This window comes from Lolium perenne, chromosome 4 (genome assembly GCF_019359855.2).
Source record: "Lolium perenne isolate Kyuss_39 chromosome 4, Kyuss_2.0, whole genome shotgun sequence".
Taxonomy (NCBI): Eukaryota; Viridiplantae; Streptophyta; class Magnoliopsida; order Poales; family Poaceae; genus Lolium; species Lolium perenne.
Window position 1 is genome coordinate 341,601,240 of NC_067247.2, and position 12,864 is coordinate 341,614,103.

The window sequence follows — 12,864 nt, forward strand, 5'->3', positions numbered from 1 at the left end:
TGTCTCTATGTATGGTTTTGGAATTAATTACAATTCCTATGGACTAATGTTTTCATTGAGTTTATATGAAGAAATATTTCATAGATAATTCTTGTAGCCATGTGCTGGATTCAAGTGTAGATGTCATGAAGATAAAGATACACTTTGAGTATTAGCATCAGTATCATCGATTTGAAGAGAACAACATGATATGATCAAGAAGAAGAAATAAAGATGGAGTTCTTGTGTGGAGCTCAATTTAGCCATACTCTAGCTTATCTGTTAAGCAATGGAGAAATTGATGATCAAGATCTTATGAGTTTGATTTCAAGAGAAGAATTCAATTATGGCTCTAAGCCGGCGCATGATACTCATCAGTTAAGCTATGGTTGAATAAGATTTAGAGCATGTAATTAAATGAAGTGTTGTGTATATGCCTCAAAATATTATGATAGAGCATGTGGAGATACAAGGTTGATCAATACTAATAGCAAAGATCGGATTTAAGTTGGTCAACACATGAAGTATAAAGAATGTACCATGTAGGATGATGTGATCTTGTGGTATGATAAACCTGGTCAATTATGCTTTGTGAAGTAACCCATCATATATGTGTATTTGTGTTATCTATGTGGGGTAGGTATATTTTCATGGGCATGCATCAAAAGCAAGATCTCATATAGCCCATGAGAGGACGACATCAACTGGTGATTGTCATCAAGGTTGAGAATGGCAAGTTCAAGATGAGCATCTCGAGAAGATCATATGCTTGAAGCTTACCGTCCATTTGGTGATAATGGGCATGTGAAGATGTGCATTAATGAAGATATCACATAGTGGTGTATGGGGGAGCAAACTATGAGTCTTCGTGAAGCAACCATGATCAAGTGAAGAATTCTATTTTGAATAAATCATGAAGATCAAGCAAGATCTGCAAGGAAAATGTATGGCCTTTCAGAATTTTTCTTTTACCAGTCTCAATGTGGTTGTTGGGAGACCATAGATAGTTGCACTATCAAGAGGGGCTTTCGTTTGGGTATCTTGAGCATATTGTCTCAGGAAGTTTAATCCTTTGCATACATTGCATGCTCTTATTATTTTTGCTTCTTGGTCTTTCTCTGTGTGAGGTTCTTGAGTTTGTTGCTAGCTTTTTAACAACTCCAAATTTATTGAAAACGAAAACCATATGCATCTTATATTGCATTTTCGAGTTTGAACAGTTTTGCCGTTTCTTCGTGTAGACACGTCTTACATCTAAATTAGTGTAAAAATATCATTTGATGTTTCCTGGTATTTCAATTTTTGTGGGTTAGCTCTTATTGTTACATTCCAACAAAACTGGTTTCATCTTGCTCGGTATTCATGAAAATTGTGAGATTTTAGCTCTTTTGAGAAATGTGTTTTTTGAAGAAGATGTGCGAAACCAGCGTGCAAACCGGCACAGTCGGACTCACCGCTGGAATCAATCGACAGCCGCCAGAATTTCAAGTATATGCTAAAAGGCTATACAGAGTGCAATTCTGGCGGTCGGTGAACTGGTTCCTGCTCACCAGACCATCTGGCGTGGGGATCGGCACCTCCAAACTTTAAAAAAAATATTGGCTCACAGGATTTCTCAAACGGTTTGTTTTCTCCCTTGAACTATAAATAGACTTTCTTCCTCCTTTAGGAGGCACGTTCAACCAGTCCTCTCTCTCTCTCTCATACCACTGAGGCGTGGTAGCATCAACGCCATAACTAACGAATCAGTTTTCATGTACAGATTTTCATGATGTGTTGCCTCAAAATGATAGTTTAAGTTTTGATTGATCTGGCCCATTCCCTCGTTGAGAAGTTGTATGTGTTACCATTTTTTTCTATATATATTTGCAATAAACAAGTGCATTTTCTCCGTGTAAATGTGAAATCCTAAAATGAAAAAATCACCGCCTTTATTTTATGTTCCATGAGTTCTATTCAATTCTTGACAAAGTTAATCCTACTTTGTAACACCATTTTCAGTGGTACATCTATACATCTATACGGTAAGATTTCATCCTTGGATATATATTAATGAAAAAGAAAAAAACAGATCATATACATGACAATATCTTGTTGCCCCACCTTACGAAAACTTTATTGGCTCGCTGTTGCCATCTTTTTACTTCTTTGTCATCACTATCATCGAGATTAGGTTGCCAACAAAGGTGGAATATTGTTTCTACGGAACAAAGGTGTCATGTTGGTAAATTCACGAGAATAGTGGATCGATGAGGCATCGATGTTGTATCATTGACCACATCCAGAGATATAATGTCAGCTTGGTGGAGTGGTAATTGATCGATGCTAAAAGATGAGGAGATGATGATAACACAAATGGTAGATGGTAAGATAAGTCAAGAGGCTCGATCCCATTTGTCAAATAGTATGAATAGGCCATGGTAACTAACACAAAAGTTTTTTACGGCGGAGGATAGGTGTAAATAAACCGAAAATGTGGTATGTGACAATACAAAAATGATGGCGTGGGCAACAACTAAGGGACGAAGATACATGACATCAAATATTACACCTTTGACCCACATTTTTCACAAGTGCAAAAGTGTTATTAAATGAACTAATAAATAATATTATATATTTTTATAGATTGGTTTGCTTCTATTGCCTTGGATCTGACTAGCTAGTTCAGACATTCATTTGCTCGGCAAAGAACAAAATAATAAAATCACTTTAAAACAACATAATGAATACAAGAATATAAAGCGGATCTTCGTTTGTTAAAAGATCAAAAAATATACATACATCAAAATTAATTTACGGGTAAATAAAAAGGACAAAAAGTAAAAGACCAGCTCACACACCAAGCCACAAGCCCACGTGACTTCGTTTGACTGGTGGAGGCTGATAACGCCCTCCTAAATTCATTGTTTTTTTGCAAAAAATAAGAAAACTAATTAGAAATAGAACAACAGCATCACTATTAGTATTATATATTTCTTATAAAATATGTTGCGTCCAACGGGGTGAATAAAATTACATAGTATTTATACTAAAATTTTATACTTGTTTATAACTCTTTTATATCAAACTACAATATTTATTTAAATCCCTCCAATACTTAGTAGCGGAGTTAACCATGTATCGATGTTGTTAACTTTTAATTTTGATGTTCTTAGTTATAAAATTTTAATTTTATTATTAGAAAATACATATGTTGTGTGCTAACTTTGAAGCATATTTCCGTGATAAGATTCACATCTGTTTTTTCTTCTCAATGCATTGTATTTTGAAAAAAACCTACAAATGCATTCCTATAAACAAGATAAATGCACCACCCCACATGTTAACTTGTGAAATTTCCTTGGATGATAGTGTATATATATTTATGATTGTTCTCGTATATGTTTGTATCCTTACATTATATATGTTCAAATGTTATTACAAACATCTAATAAATATCTTGGTACCAAAGTTTATCATATGATCATGTATATCCGGATAGAAAATTCTAGAGTATATAATGACATAAAGTGCTTATGATAAGGTTTGTCACTAGGTCCTTGGCATGTTTCTTTATTGTTTTTTGTGGTCAAGTATATATTATATTTTTTCGAGAGTACCAAATGTTTCTTACATTTCTACTGGTTTTGAGTGACCCTGTATTGAGTTAACATCTCCCATAGTAATCATCGAGGAAATATAAATCATGCATATTTATTGCTTTCGAACATGCGTTTTTTAATTATGTATGGTTGATGTTATGCGGGGTGTATCAAGATCACTATCTTACAATGCCTAAATGATGAAGGCTAAGCCTTTGATGTGTGGCCCGATCTCAGGAATTGACAAAGAACAAGAGGGGGTGAGGGATGAACACGAAAAACGGCGAAGAACACGATGAGCACACGCAAACACTACCCGATACGATTTCGGTTTGATCTCAACGGCCCGAACCACCGTTCTGATAGAATCCCTCGGGAAGAGACATGAGGTAGAATCCCTAAGAGAGAGAGATCGGTATGCAACCGGTAGAATCACTCGGATGATAGACCGTAGTAGAATCATACGAGTGAGAGACCGAACACATAATATGCCTTGATACAGCTTGGTAGTGATTAGCTACAAAGAGGTGTTCTTGATCCCACATGGGAAGGCCTAAGCCAATTCATCTCAATTCTATCCTATCTCATGAAGGGACAGGTGGGAGCGTATATATAGGGAGTCACTAAAGGAGAGGTAGTTTAGGCATACATGGGCCTTGGCCTTAATTGACTTGTGGCAGGCGCCTCACTTAGTCCAGAGACTCCGGTCTTGATCTTCGTGGGTCGAGGACTTCTGTGTGAGTCGACGAGGTCGGAGACTCCAGTGTAGTTGTGCCTGGAGTTTCTTCGGTCTCCTCCTCCATGCTTCAGTGACGTCGGACTTGAGCGTAGTTCTTGATGATGACCATGATGCAACGAAGACCAAAGGTCGGGCTGCATCACTAAATTATACCTATCAAACTCAAAGTTTCCTAGCCTATGGTAGAAATAAGAAAATTGTGTAGGTCTGGTTGGAAGAAAATTATTCGAGTGAGAAAATTGACTTCCCTTATGTTTCTAAGAAAGTTGTGCAAAACCCATTCAAGGCCCGGCACTCATCATACCAACAAAGGAGTAGCAGAAAATGCCAGACATAACAAAGTGTAGAGAAACACAAAGTATAACCTACTAATAACAAGCCTTACACCAAGTGTAGAGCAACACAAAGTATAACCCACTCATAACAAAAAAAATCACCATGGTAAAAAAAAAGTTGTGAAAAAAAACTTACAACACGGTCAAAATTTATCTAACTATGCAAACCAATGCAACAAAATTGATAGCTCGATGTGCTTTTTCTTTGAAAATACTGAGTGCATCTAGTCATTTAGGAATTATTTTCATCTATTGGACCAGAAACTTTGGTTGCGTGCTATTTTAGTCAACACATTAAAAATCCCATAAGACAATTTTTACTATTTTAACATTTAAAAAATATATATATATAATCCATAAGAATATTTTAATGGTTGGTAGTGTTTGTGTAGTGTATGTTATACCATAAGTGCTTCTTTGTATGATGGTAAGATCGGTTGGCTTGTTAATGTGTTTTTCGTGCGAGGGGTGTGCAACGATTTGGCTTTTTGTGTTGGATTTGGCAATATTGTATGTTTACATTTTTAAAGCTTAGATTGTTAAAATAGGTATTACATTATGCGGTGGATATGTATGAAGGAATTTAAGACCATAGGCCTGTTATGGTCTTTGATTGGCTTACATGGAAGGAATTTCTAAAGTAATCCATGTATATGTATTGGAGTGGTACGATGTGCTTGGTAACCGAAGACTCGATAATATTATTTTCAGGACTAGATTTCACCTATTTGTTCATCTCCATCCTTAGGGGACCATATTAAATGCATGTATTCATCTAGGGATAATAAACAAAGTGATCATAAAAACTTTAAAATTTTCAACGTATCAAGGTGAGATGTAGGTTGCGGTGTTCATGTTACCTTCCGCTCTACACTATGTCACATGAATATGGTTAGTAGACTATTGAAAAGAAATATAACACAAAACCATGAGTTTACAAGGGTAAATCTACTCATCAAAAGTATGATTTATACAAGCTCATGTCACAAGCCAAGTGTTTGTGTTATTCTCGTATAAACATTATTTATTTACTCTTTTTGTAATACTCTACTTTCTATACTCATTCGCACATATCAATTTGTGGGACGAGTAACTACTTCCACATGATGATTTTCAATCAGAAAATTCTACCAGCATGAGACGGCATGTACTAATGATACACTTAAACTCCAATACAACAGGAGTCGCCTATTCAAAGTAAGTAAAACCATATTAATTTGGGCGCACATAGCTACCGTACCATCATACTCACCAAAGGTCAACATATTTTTCCTCGTTCACAATTGATGTTGTTGCTCTTGCCACTGCTAGAGTGTGTTTGAGACGAAACTCAACCATGGCCAAGTCCATGAACTAGTAAATTGTATTCCTTGTCCCCATTAGGTTTCTCAATAAGCTCGTACATATAACCAATCACCTTACCATAAGAATCAGCCAAAGCTCGTGGCAGGAACTTCAAATACCCTTACCTTGTTCTCGTAGTGAAATATTCATGTAGAGAATCTTTACTGACCTCAAAGTTGTGAATAAGTACCACACAATAGTTTCATCATTGTTGATTGTGGAGCCATACATATAGGATATAGAGCATGTTGTAACATGGCATACACATTGTTGATTTTAGGGATAATTGTGAATGAATAAAGTTCTCCTAAAATACAATCAAGCTGAAAAATCCCATATCGAATGGTTACACTAGCAAGCAAGATACACAAGGTAACCAAGCACAAGAAAATAGAAGGAACAATAGCAAAAGTAAAAGGAGAAGGAGAAGATTGATGAAGTGATATATCACGAAGTTCAAGTCCTTGTGTACTCTATGGGATTCTTGAGGTTATCATCAAACCTTTAGGAACTACTTAGTGGAAATCCACAACCTTGCGTAATCACACCGCAACTCCAACCATCTAGGTTTTCCCACAAACCTTAGAATAACAGGATATAAGCTCACTCAATATGGGGAATCACCTTTTATCTTGGTGGAAATGTAGATCTAGGTCTCCCATCTCTTCTCCGTCTAAGAAATGCAAGACTGGGTGTGTGATGGAGGGGAATTGAGTATTTGAAAACAATGGTGGAGCAAGGGTTATATCTAAAAGTTGGGGATTGTACTCAAAGATTGGGGTTGATCTTGGTACATGCGTATAAATATGCCTATATAGCAGCCTAAACACAAGGGGGTTATTGTCCCAGTTGCCACCTAGGTCCCACCGCCTAGGGTCATACAAAAGTGCTAGGTAAAGTGGCATGTCTTAGAAAAAATATTGGAAGAACTGTTTGTGGGGAGAATGTACGACATGCATATGATGATAAAACCCAACTCTTGTGGGTATCCCCTCTTTGTATTACAGCTTCCATGCGACTAAAATAAATGACAAAAGGAAAATTAACAAAATTAAGGTATCACCTTCTTGACAACCTTTATGTAGGGGGTCTCTTTACCACACTTCATCTAGGTCCAGAGCTAATCACTTACTGATGCACTTGAAAGTAGATTAATCCTCTAATTCATAGGACATTAACACCAAAATTCACATAGTTGTTAAATGTGCCATTTTATCGAGGACCTGAGAGGGTGGATAGGAGACTGCAAATTTTAACTTTTTCGCTGATTTTAGGCAAATAAGGAATTAACAGCTCACTGAAATGAAACTAAGTAACACCATCATATATGGCAAACACTACTATAGAAATAAGTTACAAAAGTTAAAGAATCTAGATGCAACACTAAGCAAGATAATAACTAGGATAAAAATAACCAAATGGACATGGAGATAAAGTCAATGCACCCTAAAGTTCAATTTCTTAGGATCCATTTGTTTGGCCTTCTAGCAGCCGCTCCAACAGCTTCTAGACTTTAGAAGCCAGAGCCAAAACAAAGAACCCAAATTGCAACATCTCCTCGCAGCGGCTCCTTTGGAGCGCTCCAGAAAGTACACTACGGCTCGGAAGCCTTGAATTGGGTGTTTTTCTCAGCTGCTGCGGCTCTAAATCGACATTTTATAGGTTTAGCCCCCCACCAATTTCCATACTACAACACTGGGCCTTTTCCTTCTCATCTCCATCGAGCAAACAGAGGTCATGTGAACAGAGCAGAACCATGCGGTTCTTCTTCCCCTACGCTCTGCTATGCGGCGGATCTCCGGCAACCATCAAAGCCTCCCTCCTCCGGTCGTAGGAAAGGAACCCCCGCCCCCACCTCCAAGCCCCGACAGGTTCACTGGAGAGAGATCCTGTGGCTGACCCCCTGCCTCGGCATCGCCCCACTCGTCAGATCCATCTCGCCGGAGAAACCGCCTCGAGCTCCTCCGTCCGCGTCAGTGATACGTCTCAAACGTATCTATAATTTCTTATGGTCCATGCTACTTTTATGATGATACTCACATGTTTTATACACATTATATGTCATTATTATGCATTTTTCGGCACTAACCTATTAACGAGATGCCGAAGAGCCAGTTGTTGTTTTCTGTTCTTTTTGGTTTCAGAAATCCTAGTAAGGAAATATTCTCGGAATTGGACGAAATCAACGCCCAGGGTCCTATTTTTCCACGAAGCTTCCAGAAGACCGAGGGAGAGACGAAGTGGGGCCACGGGGTGCCGCCACACTAGGGCGGCGCGGCCTGGACCCTGGCCGCGCGGCCCTGTGATGTGGGGCCCCCGTGAGGCCCCCTGACCTACCCTTCCGCCTACTTAAGCCTTCGTCGATAATAGCCCCAGTACCGAGAGCCACGATACGGAAAACCTTCCAGAGACGCCGCCGCCGCCAATCCCATCTCGGGGGATTCAGGAGATCGTCTCCGGCACCCTGCCGGAGAGGGGAATCATCTCCCGGAGGACTCTACACCGCCATGGTCGCCTCCGGATTGATGTGTGAGTAGTTCACCCCTGGACTATGGGTCCATAACAGTAGCTAGATGGTTGTCTTCTCCTCATTGTGCTATCATTGTTAGATCTTGTGAGCTTCCTAACATGATCAAGATCATCTATCTGTAATGCTACATGTGCGTTTGTTGGGATCCGATGAATAATGAATACTATGCTATGTTGATTATCAATCTATCTATGTGTTGTTTATGATCTTGCATTCTCTCCGTTGCTAGTAGAGGCTCTGGCCAAGTCATTGCTTGTGACTCCAAGAGGGAGTAATTATGCTCGATAGTGGGTTCATGTCTCCATTAAATCTGGGGGAGTGACAGCAACCTCTAAGGTTGTGATGTGCTGTTGCCACTAGGGATAAAACATCAATTCTATATCTAAGGATGTATTTGTTGATTACATTACGCACCATACTTAATGCAATTGTCTGTTGTTTGCAACTTAATACTGGAGGGGGTTCGGATGATAACCTGAAGGTGGACTTTTTAGGCATAGATGCATGCTGGATAGCGGTCTATGTACTTTGTCGTAATGCCCAATTAAATCTCACACTACTCATCATAACATGTATGTGCATTGTTATGCTCTCTTTATTTGTCAATTGCCCAACTGTAATTTGTTCACCCAATATGCTATTTCTTATGGGAGAGACACGTCTAGTGAACTGTGGACCCCGGTCCATTCTTTTACATCGAATACAATCTACTGCAATACTCGTTTCTTGTTTTTACGCAAACATCATCTTCCACACTATACATCTAATCCTTTGTTACAGCAAGCCGGTGAGATTGAAAACCTCACTGTCAAGTTGGGGCAAAGTAATTGGGTTGTGTTGTGCAGGTTCCACTTTGGCGCCGGAATCCCTGGTGTTGCGCCGCACTACACTCCGCCGCCATCAACCTTCAATGTGCTTCTTGACTCCTACTGGTTCGATAAACCTTGGTTTCTTAATGAGGGAAAACTTGCCGCTGTACGCATCACACCTTCCTCTTGGGGTTCCCAACGGACGTGTGCTTTACCGTCACAAGGAAGCTACTTTCTGACGACGTTGCAATCCAAATCCCACGTCAGCAGCATATTTTCTGGCGCCGTTGCCGGGGACCGAAAAGCTACACAACAGAGATTTCCTCCCTCGTCAACCACGCGCCAGTCCTGGACAGCATATTGTCTGGTGCCGTTGCCGGGGAGATCAAGACACGCTGCAAGGGGAGTCTCCACCTACAATCTCTTTACTTTGTTTTTGTCTTGCTTTACTTTTATTTACTGCTTTGTTTGCTTTCTTATATTAAAATACAAAAAAAATAGTTGCTAGTTTTACTTTATTTACTATCTTGTTTGCATTCTCTATTAAAAACACACAAAAAATTAGTTACTTGCATTTACTTTATCTAGTTTACTTTATTTACTATTGCTAAAATGAATACTCCTGAAAATACTAAGTTGTGTGACTTCACAAACACAAATAATAATGATTTCTTATGCACACATATTGCTTCACCTGCTACTACAACAGAATTCTTTGAAATTAAATCTGCTTTACTAAATCTTGTTATGAGAGAGCAATTTTCTGGTGTTAGTTCTGATGATGCTGCTGCCCATCTTAATAATTTTGTTGAACTATGTGAAATGCAAAAGTATAAGGATGTAGATGGTGACATTATAAAGTTAAAATTGTTTCCTTTCTCATTAAGAGGAAGAGCTAAAGATTGGTTGCTATCTCTGCCTAAGAATAGTATTGATTCATGGACCAAACGTAAGGATGCTTTCATTGGTAGATATTATCCTCCTGCTAAAATTATATCTTTGAGAAGTAGCATAATGAATTTTAAGCAATTAGATACTGAGCATGTTGCACAAGCATGGGAAAGAATGAAGTCTTTGGTTAAAAATTGCCCAACCCATGGACTGACTACTTGGATGATCATCCAAACCTTTTATGCGGGATTGAATTTTTCTTCACGAAACCTATTGGATTCAGCTGCTGGAGGTACCTTTATGTCCATCACTTTGGGGACAGCAACAAAGCTTCTAGATGATATGATGACAAACTACTCTGAATGGCACACGGAAAGAGCTCCGCAAGGTAAGAAGGTAAATTCTGTTGAAGAAACCTCCTCCTTGAGTGATAAGATTGATGCTATTATGTCTATGCTTGTGAATGGTAGATCTAATGTTGATCCTAATAATGTTCCTTTAGCTTCATTGGTTGCCCAAGAAGAACATGTTGATGTGAACTTCATTAAAAATAATAATTTCAACAACAATGCTTATCGGAATAATTCTAGTAACAACTATAGGCCATATCCTTTTAATAATGGTAACGGCTATGGTAATTCTTATGGGAATTCTTACAACAATAATAGGAATACACCCCCTGGACTTGAAGCCATGCTTAAAAAATTTATTAGTACACAAACTGCTTTTAACAAATCTGTTGAAGAAAAGCTTGGGAAAATTGATATACTTGCTTCTAAAGTTGATAGTCTTGCTGCTGATGTTGATCTTTTGAAATTGAAAGTTATGCCTAATAAGGATAATGAAAATGAAATTGTTACTACAGCAAATTCCATCCAAGTTAGAATTAATGAGAATATAAGATTAATGGCTGAATTGCATGCTAGGTGGGAAAGAGAAGAAAATGAAAAACTAGCTAAAGAAGATAATATAGCTAAAGTTTAGACTATTACCACCACTAGTAATGCTAATTCTCCACATGTTGCTGCACCTCCTACTATCAATGGTAAAATAGTTGGTGTTAGCAATGTTTCTATTTCTAATGCAAAGCGAGCAAAACTGCCGGAAACTGCTAAAACTGCTGAAACTGCCTGTGATAAAACTGCTGAAATTTTTTCCAACATTGGGAACAATGATCCCATTGCTTTAAATCATAATGGTTTAGATTTTGATGATTGCCACATCTCTGAAGTTATAAAGTTCTTACAAAAACTTGCTAAGAGTCCCAACGCTAGTGCTATAAATTTAGCCTTTACAAAACATATTACAAATGCTCTCATAAAAGCTAGAGAAGAAAAACTAAAACTTGAAACTTCTATTCGTAGGAAGTTAGAAGATGGTTGGGAGCCCATCATTAAGATGAGGGTCAATGATTTTAATTGTAATGCTTTATGTGATCTTGGTGCAAGTATTTCTGTTATGCCTAAGAAAATTTATGATATGCTTGACTTGCCACCATTGCAAAATTGTTATTTGGATGTTAATCTTGCTGATAATGCTATAAAGAAACCTTTGGGGAGGATTGATAATGTTCGTATTATGGTTAACAATAACCTTGTCCCCGTTGATTTTGTTGTCTTGGATATTGAATGCAATGCATCTTGTTCCATCATATTGGGAAGACCTTTTCTTCGAACTGTTGGTGCTACCATTGATATGAAGGAAGGTAATGTTAAATATCAATTTCCTCTCAAGAAAGGTATGGAACACTTCCCTAGAAAGAGAATGAAGTTACCTTTTGATTCTATCATTAGAACAAATTATGATGTTGATGCTTCATCTCTTGATAATACTTGATACACACTTTCTGCGCCCAGCTGAAAGGCGTTAAAGAAAAGCGCTTATGGGAGATAACCCATTATTTTACTACAGTACTTTTGTTTTATATTTGAGTCTTGGAAGTTGTTACTACTGTAGCAACCTCTCCTTATCTTAGTTTTATTGCATTGTTGTGCCAAGTAAAGTCTTTAATGATAAAGTTGATACTAGATTTGGATTACTGCGCAGTAACAGGTTTCTTGCTGTCACGAATTTGAACAGTAGTCTCTGTAGGTAACTCAGAAAATTATGCCAATTTACGTGCGTGATCCTCAGATATGTACGCAACTTTTCATTAGTTTTGAGTTTTCTCATTTGAGCAAGTCTGGTGCCCCAGAAAAATACGTCTTTACGGACTGTTCTGTTTTGACAGATTCTGCCTTTTATTTCGCATTGCATGTTTTACTATGTTTGCTGGATTTCTTTGTTCCATTAACTTTCAGTAGCTTTGTGCAATGTCCAGAAGTGTTAAGAATGATTGTGTCATATCTGAACATGTGAATTTTTGGTTATGCACTAACCCTCTAATGAGTTTGTTTCGAGTTTGGTGTGGAGGAAGTTTTCAAGGATCAAGAGAGGAGGATGATACAATATAATCAAGGAGAGTGAAAGCTCTAAGCTTGGGATGCCCCGGTGGTTCATCCCTGCATATTTCAAGAAGACTCAAGCGTTTAAGCTTGGGGATGCCCAAGGCATCCCCTTCTTCATCGACAACATTATCAGGTTCCTCTAGTGAAACTATATTTTTATTCCATCACATCTTATGTGTTTTACTTGGAGCATCTTTATGTTCTTGTTT